Source organism: Bufo bufo, chromosome 2 (assembly GCF_905171765.1).
Source record: "Bufo bufo chromosome 2, aBufBuf1.1, whole genome shotgun sequence".
Lineage (NCBI taxonomy): Eukaryota > Metazoa > Chordata > Amphibia > Anura > Bufonidae > Bufo > Bufo bufo.
In genome coordinates, this window is record NC_053390.1 from 151,310,450 (window position 1) to 151,324,730 (window position 14,281).

Sequence of the window (14,281 nt, forward strand, 5' to 3'; positions counted from 1 at the left end):
AAAAAAATGCATTTGTTTTTGGATGCCTCAGACGGATGCTATACAGTGGCATCTGTTCACCATAGAGTTCCATTCTAAAAAAAAAAAAAAGAAACATATGTTAACATACATTTTTTTTAACGGACTCGGCAGGATACAAGAGAGTGGTGTGCTTTGCTTTTGTACTCTTTTTTCCCAACGTATATGTTAGATAGCTGGCAAAAATGTGATGTGAATACACCCTAATTAGTGATCATTGTTAAAGGCCACCCGGTTGCAGCCAATTAGTAATATCAGCAACTGGCCGGCCTTTAAACAGAATCTGTCACATAGTCGTGGGCTATTATCTGCTGTAATACATGAGTGGATTGTTATTTTTTATTCTCCTACTGCTCCCCGTTCCCCCGCTGTTAACACTCAAAGCTGCACTGCAATACACTGTTGGGACTGGTGTGCAGGTGCACATAATGGAGAGGACTCATGTGTCGTGTGCACAGCAGTCCCAACACTGGGGCGGGAGGAAAATAAAAAATAATGATCTGGCCTCCTTATCTGCGGTACTAATAACATAGTTCTGCAGATAATAGTCCAAGATCACAGTGACAGATTCCCGTTAACAATGAACGCTGGATAAATAATTGGCTGCAGTTGTTAACAATGATGGCTGAATAAGCAATCAGTTTCTCATGGATTCGTTGAATACCACCGCAGCTTTCAGGGCCACACAGTGGTCACGTCTCGACTGCATCAAGCCAATGCTGTGCGGCTGTAATCTTAAACACGACAGATTGACACTTGCACAAAAACGGAAGCTCAAAGGAGGGGGGGGGGGGCCTTTGCAGGAAGGGGTGTGGCCTAAAATGCTATATTTTGTACCAAAATTTCACAATTTTGGTGTAAAATTCTGTCTCACAGTAAGCCAACCAATAGTTTGCATAGAGTTAGACAAAAGTGTCTATCCTTGTACCACATTTATCATCCAGCCGCTGTGATGAATCTGCCGCAGGTCCAAACAGCCTGTGTATGCCATCTATAGGTTTAGTAAAACCACCCACTGTGCGGTCAACTTGCAAAGTATTGATGCATTTTTTGCAAAATTGCAACAAAATGCCATGGTTTTCAGTGATTTTGTAAAAAATACAATGTTTACATTGCGATTTTGTGGTAATTATGGCAATAAATGATAATTTCACCATGTCATGTAATAAGCCTTAGCCCTTATTCACATGTCCGTGTCAGTTGTTCATCCACAAAGGTGTCAGTGAAGGATCCGTGTTTGGTTCATGTGTCTGTTTTTTGCCCTCCATGTGTCATCTGTATTCCACAGGCACTGAAAAAGGGATTTCCAGGGCTTCTCCTAGCACTAGTCAGTGCAAACCACTGGAAGATGCCATCAGCGTTGTGTCAGTGGTTTTCACAAACCCATAGAATTCAATCGGGCATGATCGATCCGATCAAAGTAGGACCTGTTTCTGTGATTTTTCCACTAAGCCATGGTCAGTAGAAAACCACCGATGTTTGAAAAGACATTATAATTAATGGATCTGTGGGCTGTCAGTGGAGAAAACAGACATCCCAGGTCCGCGATTCACTGATGTCTGAATTAGGCCGCGTTCACACATCAGTGAATCATGGACGTGTGCTGTGTTCTCCACGGACAGCAGAGTCCCGTGAGCGTGCACTACTTTGGTCTGTGATGAAGACCACACATGCCGATTGAGTTGTATGGGTCTGTAGAAAACCATTGACACAACATGGATGACATCACTGGTAGGAGATGCTGCGGAAATTAATTTCCAGCTATGCAGTGTCCGTGGATTATGGATGACACACACAGAGGCAAAAAACATACACACGGACCAAACACGGATTCGTCACAGAAATCTTCACAGAAGAAACATGAATGGATTTTGTGTGAATGTCAAACGGATGAGGAAATGTGAACGATGACTAAGGCCTTACTAAATGCAAAGTGAATAAAATGCTTGTATTACGTAACAACATATGTTTCATAGTGTTTAGTGCTAAATACGCAGCTATTTAAAGGGTCTCCAGAGTCCTGTCAAGTGTTTTAGGCCGCGCTTTCTCTCCATTTGTCAGTGTGAAGGCATAAAATACTGTCCACATACGCTGCTGTGCTATTTGGAGTCCATTTTGTGTTTAGGCAACAGAAAATACTGCTAAAAATTAGGCTGATTTCTTTTGAAATCATCTTTTTCAGCCTGTGGATTACGCCATACTGTTACCAGTAAAAATAAATGTACTGAAAAGCATGACTATACAAATGAGGAACAGCAGTGAAAACGTGTCAATTGACATTTCAACAAGCAAAGAACCTATTCAGCGTTGGTGATATATAGTCATATTGCGCCCCTCTTCTTTCGGTTTGTACACCCCGTATTTCCCTCCCAGCCAGTAAGCACAGCTTTACACAATGTGGACTCCCAGCTCGTGACAAGGACCTATAGTTGACATCCTATACCGTATACTGTAAGACGCGGGTGGACTTTCGATAGAGCCTACATGAAAATTTCCCGGTGGCCGGACGAACTGCGGTCATGGCTGACAGCCAGGTTACATAATGATCTGATGCTCTAAGCATTATTCAATGTAGGAGCATCTGGCACTCTTGCACCTGACTGGTGGCCGCAGGTGCCCTCCTGAACTCAAAGGTATCACCGTCCTTAGGACAGTGATACAGTTGAATACTGCGGTGAAGGCGACAGTATTTTGTGCTGCACTGTGGTACTAGGTTCTGCTGGGGCAGTATCTGAGGTATTTGCTTCGGCTGGGGCGGTATTTTGTGCTGCACTACAGTATGGCAGGCCCCACCGACTTCTTTTGTCCATGCCTACTTGTGTTGCCCCTCCTTCTGTCAATATGGACCCGCCTACTACAAGGGGGCCACTTTTTGTCTTGTTTCCAGGGCCTCTTTAAGTTCCCGGTCCGCCCATGCTTTAAAATCGTTCAGACCATAGTAACTTCATGAGTAACTAGACGGCCCGGTGGTGCAGCAGATGGTTCCTGCTTACAATCGGAGCAGAATACTTCAGTCATCATGCGGTATCCGTCACGCCCTGTAAACAAGGGTACAAGGAGCAGCATCAGCCACGAGAGAAAACAATTCATGTGGAAAACTTGTTTAGCCTGGATTCACACATAGGGTTTCAGTTGCATTTTGGTGTACTTTTGCAGTATTAGTGGCGTCTTTCTGTACCTGTGTTTTTGGTGCAGTTTTTGAAGTATGCATGCCAGGTCCAGATGTTAGCTAATGGTTTATGGGAAATATGAAACATAGGACGCTCAAGTTTTTTCTTCTTCTGGCATTTTTATTAATTGGTTGGCATTTTTTGGTCTTTGGCACACAGAATATCTGCTCCACAGTTGTTTAGGGGAAAAGCAGCAAAAAAACACCATAAAAAGCATGTGATATAGAAGAAATGCAAGCGGCTTCTTGTGGGGAACTCAAGTGGATCGACACATACAGTCAGGTCCATAAATATTGGGACATGGACACAATTCAAAATTTTTGGGCTCTATACACCACCACAATAGATTTGAAATGAAACGAACAAGATGTGCTTTACCTGCAGACTGTCAGCTTTATTTGAGGGTATTTACATCCAAATCAGGTGAACGGTGTAGGAATTACAACAGTTTGCATATGTGCCTCCCACTTGTTAAGGGACCAAAAGTAATGGGACAATTGTCTTCTCAACGGTTCCATGGCCAGGTGTGTTATTCCCTCATTATCCCAATTACAATGAGCAGATAAAAGGTCCAGAATTAATTTCAAGTGTGCTATTTGCATTCAGAATCTGTTGCTGTCAACTCTCAAGATGAGATCCAAAGAGCTGTCACTATCAGTGAAGCAAGCCATCATTAGGCTGAAAAAACACAACAAACCCATCAGAGAGATAGCAAAAACATTAGGTGTGGCCAAAACAACTGTTTGGAACATTCTTAGAAAGAAGGAACGCACTGGTGAGCTCAGCAACACCAAAAGACCCGGAAGATAACGGAAAACAACTGTGGTGGATGACCGAAGAATTCTTTCCCTGGTGAAGAAAACACCCTTCATAACAGTTGGCCAGATCAAGAACACTCTCCAGGAGGTAGGTGTATGTGTGTCAAAGTCAACAATCAAGAGAAGACTTCATCAGAGTGAATACAGAGGGTTCACCACAAGATGTAAACCATTGGTGAGCCTTAAAAACAGGAAGGCCAGATTAGAGTTCTAAAAAAAAAGCCTTCACAGTTCTGGAACAACATCCTATGGACAGATGAGACCAAGATCAACTTGTACCAGAGTGATGGGAAGAGAAGAGTATGGAGAAGGAAAGGAACTGCTCATGATCCTAAGCATACCACCTAATCAGTGAAGCATGGTGGTGGTAGTGTCATGGCGTGGGCATGTATGGCTGCTAATGGAACTGGTTCTCTTGTATTTATTGATGATGTGACTGCTGACAAAAGCAGCAGGATGAATTCTGAAGTGTTTCGGGCAATATTATCTGCTCATATTCAGCCAAATGCTTCAGAACTCATTGGACGGCGTTTCACAGTGCAGATGGACAATGACCCAAAGCATACTGCAAAAGCAACCAAAGAGTTTTTTAAGGGAAAGAAATTGAATGTTATGCAATGGCCAAGTCAATCACCTGACCTGAATCCGATTGAGCATGTATTTCACTTGCTGAAGACAAAACTGAAGGGAAAATGCCCCAAGAACAAGCAGGAACTGAAGACAGTTGCAGTAGAGGCCTGGCAGAGCATCACCAGGGATGAAACCCAGTGTCTGGCGATGTCTATGCGTTCCAGACTTCAGGCTGTAATTGACTGCAAAGGATTTGCAACCAAGTATTAAAAAGTGAAAGTTTGATTCATGATTATTATTATGTCCCATTACATTTGGTTCCTTAACAAGTGGGAGGCACATATGCAAACTGTTGTAATTCCTACACCGTTCACCTGATTTGGATGTAAATACCCTCAAATTAAAGCTGACAGTCTGCAGTTAAAGCACATCGTGTTTGTTTCATTTCAAATCCATTGTGGTGGTGTATAGAGCCAAAAATGTTAGAATTGTGTCGATGTCCCAATATTTATGGACCTGACTGTAGGTTTCTGGAGGCATTTTTTAACAGTTTTGTGCTTTTTGTGTCGTTTTTGCAGCTCCTGATGTTAGCTGACAGTCTGTAGGAAATATGAAATCCAGCACCACAATTTTAACATGGTTAATCTTTTAGAAATAATTATATGTACTTGACTATCTTCAACAGTCCCTTAGAAAAAGAATGGAGCGGTACAGCGTATGCGTCTGCTCCATTCATTTTGGGAAGGCCCCCTTTCTCAGGGTTTACGTCTCAGTGGTCTGACCCCCACCAATCTAATAGTTTTTCCCTACGCTGTGAATAGGGCATAACTTGATATAATTAGAATACCACTTTAACTCTTTCCCGACATGTGACGTACTATTACGTCACATGTCGGGTCTTTAAAGGTGGTGCCCTCGGCTAATGTCCACAACCGGCGGTAATGCAGATCGCGGCCATTTAATCTCTCAGATGCCGTGGTCAAACCTGACCATGGCATCTGAGAACGCTAAATACCGGAAGTGCACATTTGCGGTAATGCTCCGCCTCCCCGTGTGGCGATAGGAGGAGCCAGATCTTTTGTGCAGCAGGCCCTGTCATGACAGGAAGCTGCTGAACAGTGTTTCCTAGGGAGCCCTTGCCTGTAACCAAGGCTCCATGGGAAACTAGTAAATTTCTCATAGACTCCAATACTAATGCATTGGAGTCTATGACAATAGCAATCTAATGATTGCTTCTTATAGTTCGCTATGGAAACTATAAAAAATTGTAAAAAAAAAAATGTTTTTAGCCATGTTTTTCGCTTCTCCTTCCACTAAATTTTTTATAAAAAGTGATCAAAAAGCTATACACACCCCAGAATGGTATCAATGAAAAGTACAGATCACCCCGCAAAAAATGTGCCCTCATACAGCTCTGCACACATAACTAAAAAAGTTAAAGGGGTCAGAAAATGACAGCAAAAAAAGCTTTTTATTTTTTCTTCAGTATCAAAACACAAGGAAAACTATACATATGTGGTATCGCCGGATTCATGCTCACCTGGAAAATCACAAGTCAGTTGTACCGCATAAAGAGCGCTGTAAAAAAAAAAAAAATGTAAAACTGTGGCAAAGTTGCGTTTTTCCCCCCACTTTCCACTACATTCTATGCAATATTAAATGGTGGCGTTGGAAAGTACAACTTGTCCCGCAAAAAACAAGCCCTCATATGGGTAACTTAAAAATAAAAAAGTTATGGCTCTGGGAAGGCAGGGAATACAAAACGAAAACCCCCCCCCGGGGTAAGGCTACTTTCACACTTGCGTTTTTGCCTGATCCAGCAGGGATCAGCAAAAACGCTTCCGTTACAGATAATACAACCATCTGCATCCGGTATGAACGGATCTGGTTATATTATCTTTAACATAGCCAAGACGGATCCGTCATGAACACCACTGAAAGTCAATGGGGGGCGGATCTGTTTTCTTTTGTGTCTGAGAAAACTGATCCGTCCCCATTGACTTACATTGAAGTAGCCTTAAATGGCTTAAGGAAAACAAGCTCAAAGGAAAAATTGGAAAAAATTCACAGGACGTTTAAAATTGGAGCCCAGCCCAAGTCACGTTAATAGGTCTGAGTTGTCCAGACCTAACCTGTGGACATGCGAGGTGCTAGTGCACATTTATCAAGCTCGCCTGTTTTTGGCCATAAAATTAGACAGGCGTATCTCATTTGTCTTTCTTTTGCCGAGTATTTATTGCAAGTCGCCTATCTGTTGATGAATTAGACTCGGCGTATTGTTATTAGTCTGACGTCCGGGGGTTGTTTTACAGTTAAACGGGTTCATATTCCCTTAGGCCGGGTTCACACGAACGTGTGTGACCCGTGCCTGTGAAGCGGCCCGCAAATAGCGGGCCGCAATGCTTGTTCGCCGGCCGTAGGTCAGCCGCATCGGATCGCGGACCCATTCACTTTAATGGGTCCGCGATCCGGCCGTTCCGCGAAAAGATAGGACTTGTTCTATCTTTTAGCGGAACGGAACAACGGGACGTAACCCCAGGAGGCACTCCGTAGTGCTTCCGAGGGGTCCCGTCCCGTGCGGCCGTTCCGCGATTCCGGATTAGCGGACCCATTGAAGTGAATGGGTCCGCATCCGTGATGCGGAATTCACACGGAACTGCGGCCGTGTATTGCGGCCCGCGATTTGCGGGCCGCAATACGGCCACGGATCACACACGTTCGTGTGAACTTAGCCTAAGGCTACTTTCACACTGGGGTTTTGGTTTCCGTTTGTGAGATCCGTTCAGGGATCTCACAAGCGGTCCAAAACGGATCAGTTTTGCCCTAATGCATTCTGAATGGATAAGGATCCGTTCAGAATGCATCAGTTTGCCCCCGATCAGTCTCCATTCCGCTCTGGAGGCAGACACCAAAACGCTGCTTGCAGCCTGACGATGCAGAGGCAAACGGATCCGTCCTGACACACAATGTAAGTCAATGGGGACGGATCCGTTTTCACGGACACAATAGAAATCAGATCCGTCCCCCATTGACTTTCAATGGTGTTCAAGACGGATCCGTTCTGGATATGTTAAAGATAATACAAACGGATCCGTTCTGTACCGATGCATGCGGTTGTATTATCGGTGCGGATCCGTCTGTGCAGATCCATGACGGATCCGCACCAAATGCGAGTGTGAAAGTAGTCTTAGACTGGTCTAAAATTTATTCGCACATGAAAAAAGGTGCATCTTTGCTGAGAAAAGTCGCACGTGTTCAGGAAACACACAACAAAAGTATGCCATCCCTGGGGTGGCATAGATATTAGATTGTTTTTGCAACAAATTCCGCAGCACGACGCCTCAGTTTTGCCCCCATTCATTGTCAATCGGGACAAAACTGAACAAAACAAAAGGGAGTGCACCAGAATGCATTCCGTTCCGGTTTGTTGTGTTTCCATGCCGGACACAAAAACCCAATAACAGATCCGGCCCACATTGACTTACAATGGTTTTAGTGCCGGTGTTCTGCCAGATCTCTATAGCTTGCCGAAAGTCTATAGCGGAAGTGACGTGCTGCGCAAGCGCACAAGCGTACTTCAGCGAAGCATTCCCGCAGCACCGCGCGTGCGCACACATTTCTTAAAGTGACAGTCATCTCCATTAATCTACATTAATTTGTACCCTCGCGGGCTCGCTTCGCTCACCACGCATCGGGCTCGGCCTCGCTGCGCTCGGCATTTAGTAAAACTAACTCTATGCCGCCAGTGATAGTAAAGAAGGAAATGGATAGTCTTTCTTTACTATTCATTTCCTTCTTTACTATCAATGGCGGCATAGAGTTAGTTTTACTAAATGCTGAGCGCAGCGAGGCCGAGCCCGATGCGTGACGAGCGAAGTGAGCCCGCGAGGGTACAAATTAATAATGTAGATGCTGTATTTTACTGGAGGTGACTGTCACTTTAAGACGATGATGCGGATGACTTGTGGAAGTGCGCTTGTGCGCTTGCGCAGCGCACCACGTCACTTCCGCTATAGACTTTCGGCAAGCTATAGAGATCTGGCAGAACACCGGATCCGGTTTCTTCATTTTTAATATAATACAACCGGATCTATTCTGAACGGATGCAGACGGTTGTATTATTATAACAGAAGCGTTTTGCTGCCAGATCTCAAAACCGGACAGCAAAAACGCAGATGTGATAGTAGCCTTGGTCTAAAAAGAAAAAATTGTCGAACGAGGCTCAAAAGCCTCCAAAACAGACTCAATTTCCGTAGTAATGTGACTAAAAAAATAAGAACATCTAAAACAGCGTTTTTTAGATTAAAAACAGGTGCAAAAACGTTAGAAATGCAACAGCCACGGTTTTCTAATTCTATACCAGTTACCATAGCTACTAAACAGGCTTCTGCTTTTATATTGGTTGCTATGGGTAACAGACCCTCCATTTTGTATACATTTTCCACCACATGTCCATGTGAACTTACAGTATAATGTAAAGGAATGATAGCTGGTTGGAGGAAGCGAGGGAATGTGTGTGTGTGTGTGTGTGTGTGTGTGTGTGTGTGTGTGTGTGTGTATGTATATATATATATAACTGTAAATCTGTCCTAGCGACCAATCACAGTACAGCTTTCATTTTTTCAGAGCACTTTAAGAAATGAAAGCTTGACTGTAATTGGTTGCTGCAACAAGGCCAGTTTTCCTGATGGTTTTCATAAAAATAACCCCAATTGTGCGTCCATATAATGATATAGTCTATATAGGGAGAAATGCTGTTTTCTTTTATTTATGGTTAGTTATTTCCATTCGCCATCTCCTCTATTCAGTCTTCGTAGTGAAATAAACAGGAATATTGCGTAACAGCATGACCGGCTGATATAGTAAAAGGTTTAAAAAATATATATATCGGAGTTTTCCCATTTTTAAATATAATTCGCCCCCTTAGCATCCCTCTCCCTTCTCCTTCGTCCGCGTTCCGCGTTCTTGAATAAAGTTCGTCGCACTTTGAATAAGCCTTTTCTTCTCGCAAGTGCTTCTGGGAGTTGTAGTTTTCCCTGCCCCTGCTGCTTCCTCGTCTAAATGCACGTAGACCCGCAGCGAGAAGAAGAAGAAAATCAGGTCAAGCGTGAGGAGCTGCGGGGTCTTAGCGCCTGAAAGCTTGCAGCCCGGGAGAGGTGAGCGGGGCCCGGGGTGCTCCTCCCGGGTTGGAGACTGGGTCAGGGGTGCTTGGGAGCGAGCTGCGAGTCCACGTCCTGCGATTTTATAAAAGTTGTGGTGGTGAGAGGCAGCCCCTCCTGTCAGCCTCCAGCATGGGGGCTGCTCATCCAGTTGTCACCTGCCTGGAGCTGTGGAGAGTGCTTCCATCTCTGGACTAGTTTACTGGAGTCATCAGGTGCCACTGGTCACAGGCTGGATACTAAAGCTCCTGGCACTGGGGGTGAGATTTGGGCACAGACAGTATTTTGCCGTGTTGGTGATGAGGAGAATTGGTTGGATTATTGCAGACATTACTCACTAACGCTACGTGCAAGTTTATTTTCATGCAGATTTTGCCGTATTTTAACACAGATTTGCCCCAAATCTCAGCACTGAAAACCACACAAACAACTGACATGCTGCCCCCCCCCCCAAAAAAAAACCGCACTGGTGGAGATTTAGCAAAAACTGGTTTAAAGTAGAACTGCCATAGTTGCCCCCTTGCAACCAATCAGATTCCACCTTTCATTTTCCAAAGGAGCTCTGAAAAATGAAAGTAGGTATCTGATTGGTTGCTATGGGCAACTATGGCAGTTCTACTTTCCACCAGTTTTGATAAATCTCCCCCGCTGTGTATATGAGGTTTAGGAAGTGTCATTGACTTTGCTGGTACTGTATTACGCTACGTGGGCATATCCCTCAACTTGAATGGGTCCGTGATTCGTGTGGTGCGGAGGCCCGGACAGAAACACCACGGAAGCACTCTGTAGTGCTTCCGTTCCGCACCGCATCTCCCGGATTGCGGACCTATTCAAGTGAATGGGTCCGCATCCATGATGTGGGGGGTGCACATTGCCGGTGCCCGTGTATTGCAGACCCGCCGTACGCGGGCCGCAATACAGCCACGGCCGAGTGCATGAGGCCTAAGGCACCTTTCACACGAGCGAGTTTTCCTGTGCGGGTGCAATGCTTGATGTGAACGTATAGCACCCGCACTGAATCCTTACCCATTCATTTCAATGGGTCTGTGTACATGAGCGTTTTTTTTTTCACGCATCAGTTCTACGTTGGGTGAAAATCACAGCATGTTCTATATTCTGCGTTTTTCACGCAGCCCTGGCCCCATAAAAGTTAATGGGGCTGCGTGAAAAACGCATTGCATCCGCAAGCAAGTGCGGATGCGATGCGTATTTCACTGATGGTTGCTAAGAGACCTAAAGCTGCGTTCACACAGGCAGATTTCTTACCGGCCTCACAGATGATGAGATTGGTCTGAATTGGCCGTCCACACCGACAGATCCAGGTCTGGTAGTCTTCAGCAGGCAGTGATCCAGTGGGAGCCGTTCCTTCCTGATAATTACCTGCTCGTCAGTGGAGGGAAGTGCTGCTACTGCCATCGCTCGTCCTCACACCGTTTCATTGTCTGTTCTTCTTCTGGTCCTTCAGAAGAGCAGAAAAACAAAGGAGGAACCTCTTAAAAAAAAAAATATATATATATATATATATATATATATATATATATATATATAATCACAAGCATCAATTATGCACATTTGGCATCCGTTTGAGCCATTTCCATCTGAAATCCATTTTTTTAGACGGGGGGTGGTGTTTGAAGTATTGCAACTTTTTTTCAGTCTAAAAAATCAGATCTGTGATGGAAATGGCTCATACAGATGCCAAAAGTGCATAACTGATGCTTGCGGTCACGGTGTAACCTGTAGTGCAGGTAATCTTCTAAAGCTACTTTCACACAAGCGTTAATATTTTCTGGTATTGAGATCATACGGTCTCAATACCGGAAAAAAACGCTTCCGTTTTGTCCCCATTCATTGTCAATGGGGACAAAATGTAACTGAACAGAACGGAATGATCCAAAATGCATTCCGTGCCGTTCTCATATCGGAGAGCAAACCGTAGTATGCTGCAGTTTGCTTTCCGTCCTGGGATGCAGAGCAAGACTGATCCGTCCCCATTGACTTACATTGTGTGTCATGACGGATCCATAGAAAATGGATCCATCCCCCATTGACTTGGCATTGTTACAGATAATACAACCGGATCCGTTCACAACGGATGCAGACGGTTGTATTATCAGTAACAGAAGCATTTTTGATGAACCCTGCCGGATCCAGCATAAACGCTAGTGTGAAAGTAGCCTTACTGGTGACTGTGTTTATGAGTTATAACCTCCTTTCTGCTCCTCAGCTGTGTCATGTGACCAACACTCTGACTTCCAGTAGACACAGGACAGGAAGTCAGTTACTTCTCAATCAAAGTGCTGCTCACATGACACAGCTGAGGATCAGAAGGGAGGTTAGAACCCACAAATAAAGTCTCTGGTAAGAAGATTACAAAATAAAAATGTTTGTGGGACAACGCCTTTTAAGGCCTCGTTCACATTTCTGTTTTTCACGGAATGCATTTTCCATGGACGGCACACGTACCCATTGATTTTAATGTGTTTGTTCACACATCAGTGGTTTTCCATTGACCGTTAGTCAGTGGAAAAATGACAGTGCTGTGCACTACTTTGGTCTGTGATGTGGACCAAACACGCCCATTCGAGTCTATAGGTCTGTGAAAAGCCACTGACCTGACACGGATGTCATCCGTCATCCGTGTTCTGTCTGTGTTTCACGGATCATTGGTGGGAGATGCCCTGGAAATTAATTCTCAGCTGAGCAGCTTCCATGGAATACGGATGACACATGGACCAAACACTGATCCTTCACTGACATCTTCAGGGATGAAACACGGACAGATGTTCCACAGACGTCAAATGGACACGGAAATGTGAACGTGGCCTAAGGCTCTTTTACATGGACCAATGATTGATGAGCGTTTCTAATAATGATCGTTCCCAATCATTGCCCAGAGTTAACATGGCAACAATCAGCTGGTACATGTGGAAACGTGAGCTGATCAATTAATGTAAGTGACTCAAGTGAGCATATAATTGCTTGCTGGTCAGCAACACATCTGTGTACATACAGGGGATGTGCTTCCAACATACTGTATGGTGTACGTGTGACGGGTGTCCATAGTAATTATCGCTTGTCCTCCATACATTATCAGTCAGAAAGTTGTTGAAACCGTCACCGATTGACTTTTGTTATATTGTTGACCGGTGCTAGTCACGGCTGTGCACCAGGATGTCTAACAGGACCCTTAGGTACCGCTACGCCTGTGTGTTGGTGATAGCAGTGACACCTAATGCAGGTACATGAACCCACTGTGCCAACTACCTGGTTTGGCTTTGGGGTATCCCTGTTGGTGTTATTCCAGTGCTCCCCTTGTATTCACCCTTTAACTCCTGTACAGGGATCTGGCCTTTCTGCAGGGAGGCAATCTGACTACGACCACCTGGGATAGTCTGGGTGTAGTTTGCAGCTGACCCACTGAGGTTAGGGACTCGGGTGCTCAGGATATAGAAAATACACCAAAACAGCAGACAAACCGTAGGGGCAGTCAGAACGGACACTACAGTTAGATGCAGGTTACTAGATCCGTACTGCACACTGGTGGTGTAGATGAATGAAAACGCTGGGCAAGCTGCCAGGCTGCTTAGTAGTGAAGACGCAGTCAGGGCAGGTAGGCTTGGTACTTGACAGGAACACGAACAGGGCAGAAGGACAGGGCGAATTTAAACACGAACATAACTGGAAGTGTAGGAGCACAGGCAGGGCAGGTACAGGCCTGGAGCACAGACGGGAACTAACACGCAATAAACACAGGCAAAATGCAAGAAAATAGCAGAAGCACTTTGCTGGTCACCGGGAACCATAAGCTCAGGAACCCTCTGACTGGGAAGGGGGCCTTAAATCCCCACCCTAGGGAAGGATCTGAATGTGTGCACTGGCCCTTTAAGAGGACAGAGGTGCCTGGAGTTTTAGGCAGGAGCATGGTAAGTAGCGGAGAGTCGGGCAACGGGGGACCATGGGCAGCTGTCCTAACAGTGCGGTACTTCTACATCAACGTATGGGTGACACAGCAGGGCTGATGGCGGCGTGTCCTGGAGACCCTATAGCTTGACGCACAGCCACATCGCTAAACCATTGTCTAACGCTGCCAGGAACCCACAGTTGGGAACCTTGATGGACTTGTGTCTTGTGTCACTGTAATGGTTCCAGGGGACATTCCTCCATTAGTTCAAGGTGTTCCTTGATCTACTATACATTTTGAGGTGGATTCCCCTTTAAGTAGTGTGTGCCAGTGATTCCTGCCTCTTTCATGTACAGTGACTTCTTTTTGGACGTGCTCCTTTGTGTAAATGCTGGATCTTTGGAGTGAGGAGACTCCAGCTGTGTCCATGGTTTGTGTAGTCTTCTGCTGCGTGTCTCGTCCTTTCCTATCTGAGATCAGTTCCATCATGTCACAGGTCTCTCTCACATCATCCCAAAATAACGGTGGGAGTTCCTCAGGGTGTCTGTAGAGCCTCCCCTTCCCTGTTTTGTATAGGAACTGAGGAGGGGGGGGGACCGAGGTGAGAGCTTTGTGAGACAGGGGGGGGGGGGGTGACCGAGG

General features: G+C 45.2%; 1 protein-coding gene across 4 annotated transcripts in view; it reads left to right on the plus strand.

Moving 5' to 3' along the window:
• Nucleotides 1-9,574: 9,574 nt before the first annotated feature.
• The window catches only part of PAM (peptidylglycine alpha-amidating monooxygenase), a 190,600-nt gene continuing 185,893 nt past the window's right edge, over nucleotides 9,575-14,281 (plus strand). For all 4 annotated transcript variants that reach the window (XM_040421586.1, XM_040421587.1, XM_040421588.1 and 1 more), the window contains exon 1: nucleotides 9,575-9,732. The gene's annotated coding sequence lies outside the window, so the exon portion shown is untranslated. The remainder of the gene's footprint in view (nucleotides 9,733-14,281) is intronic.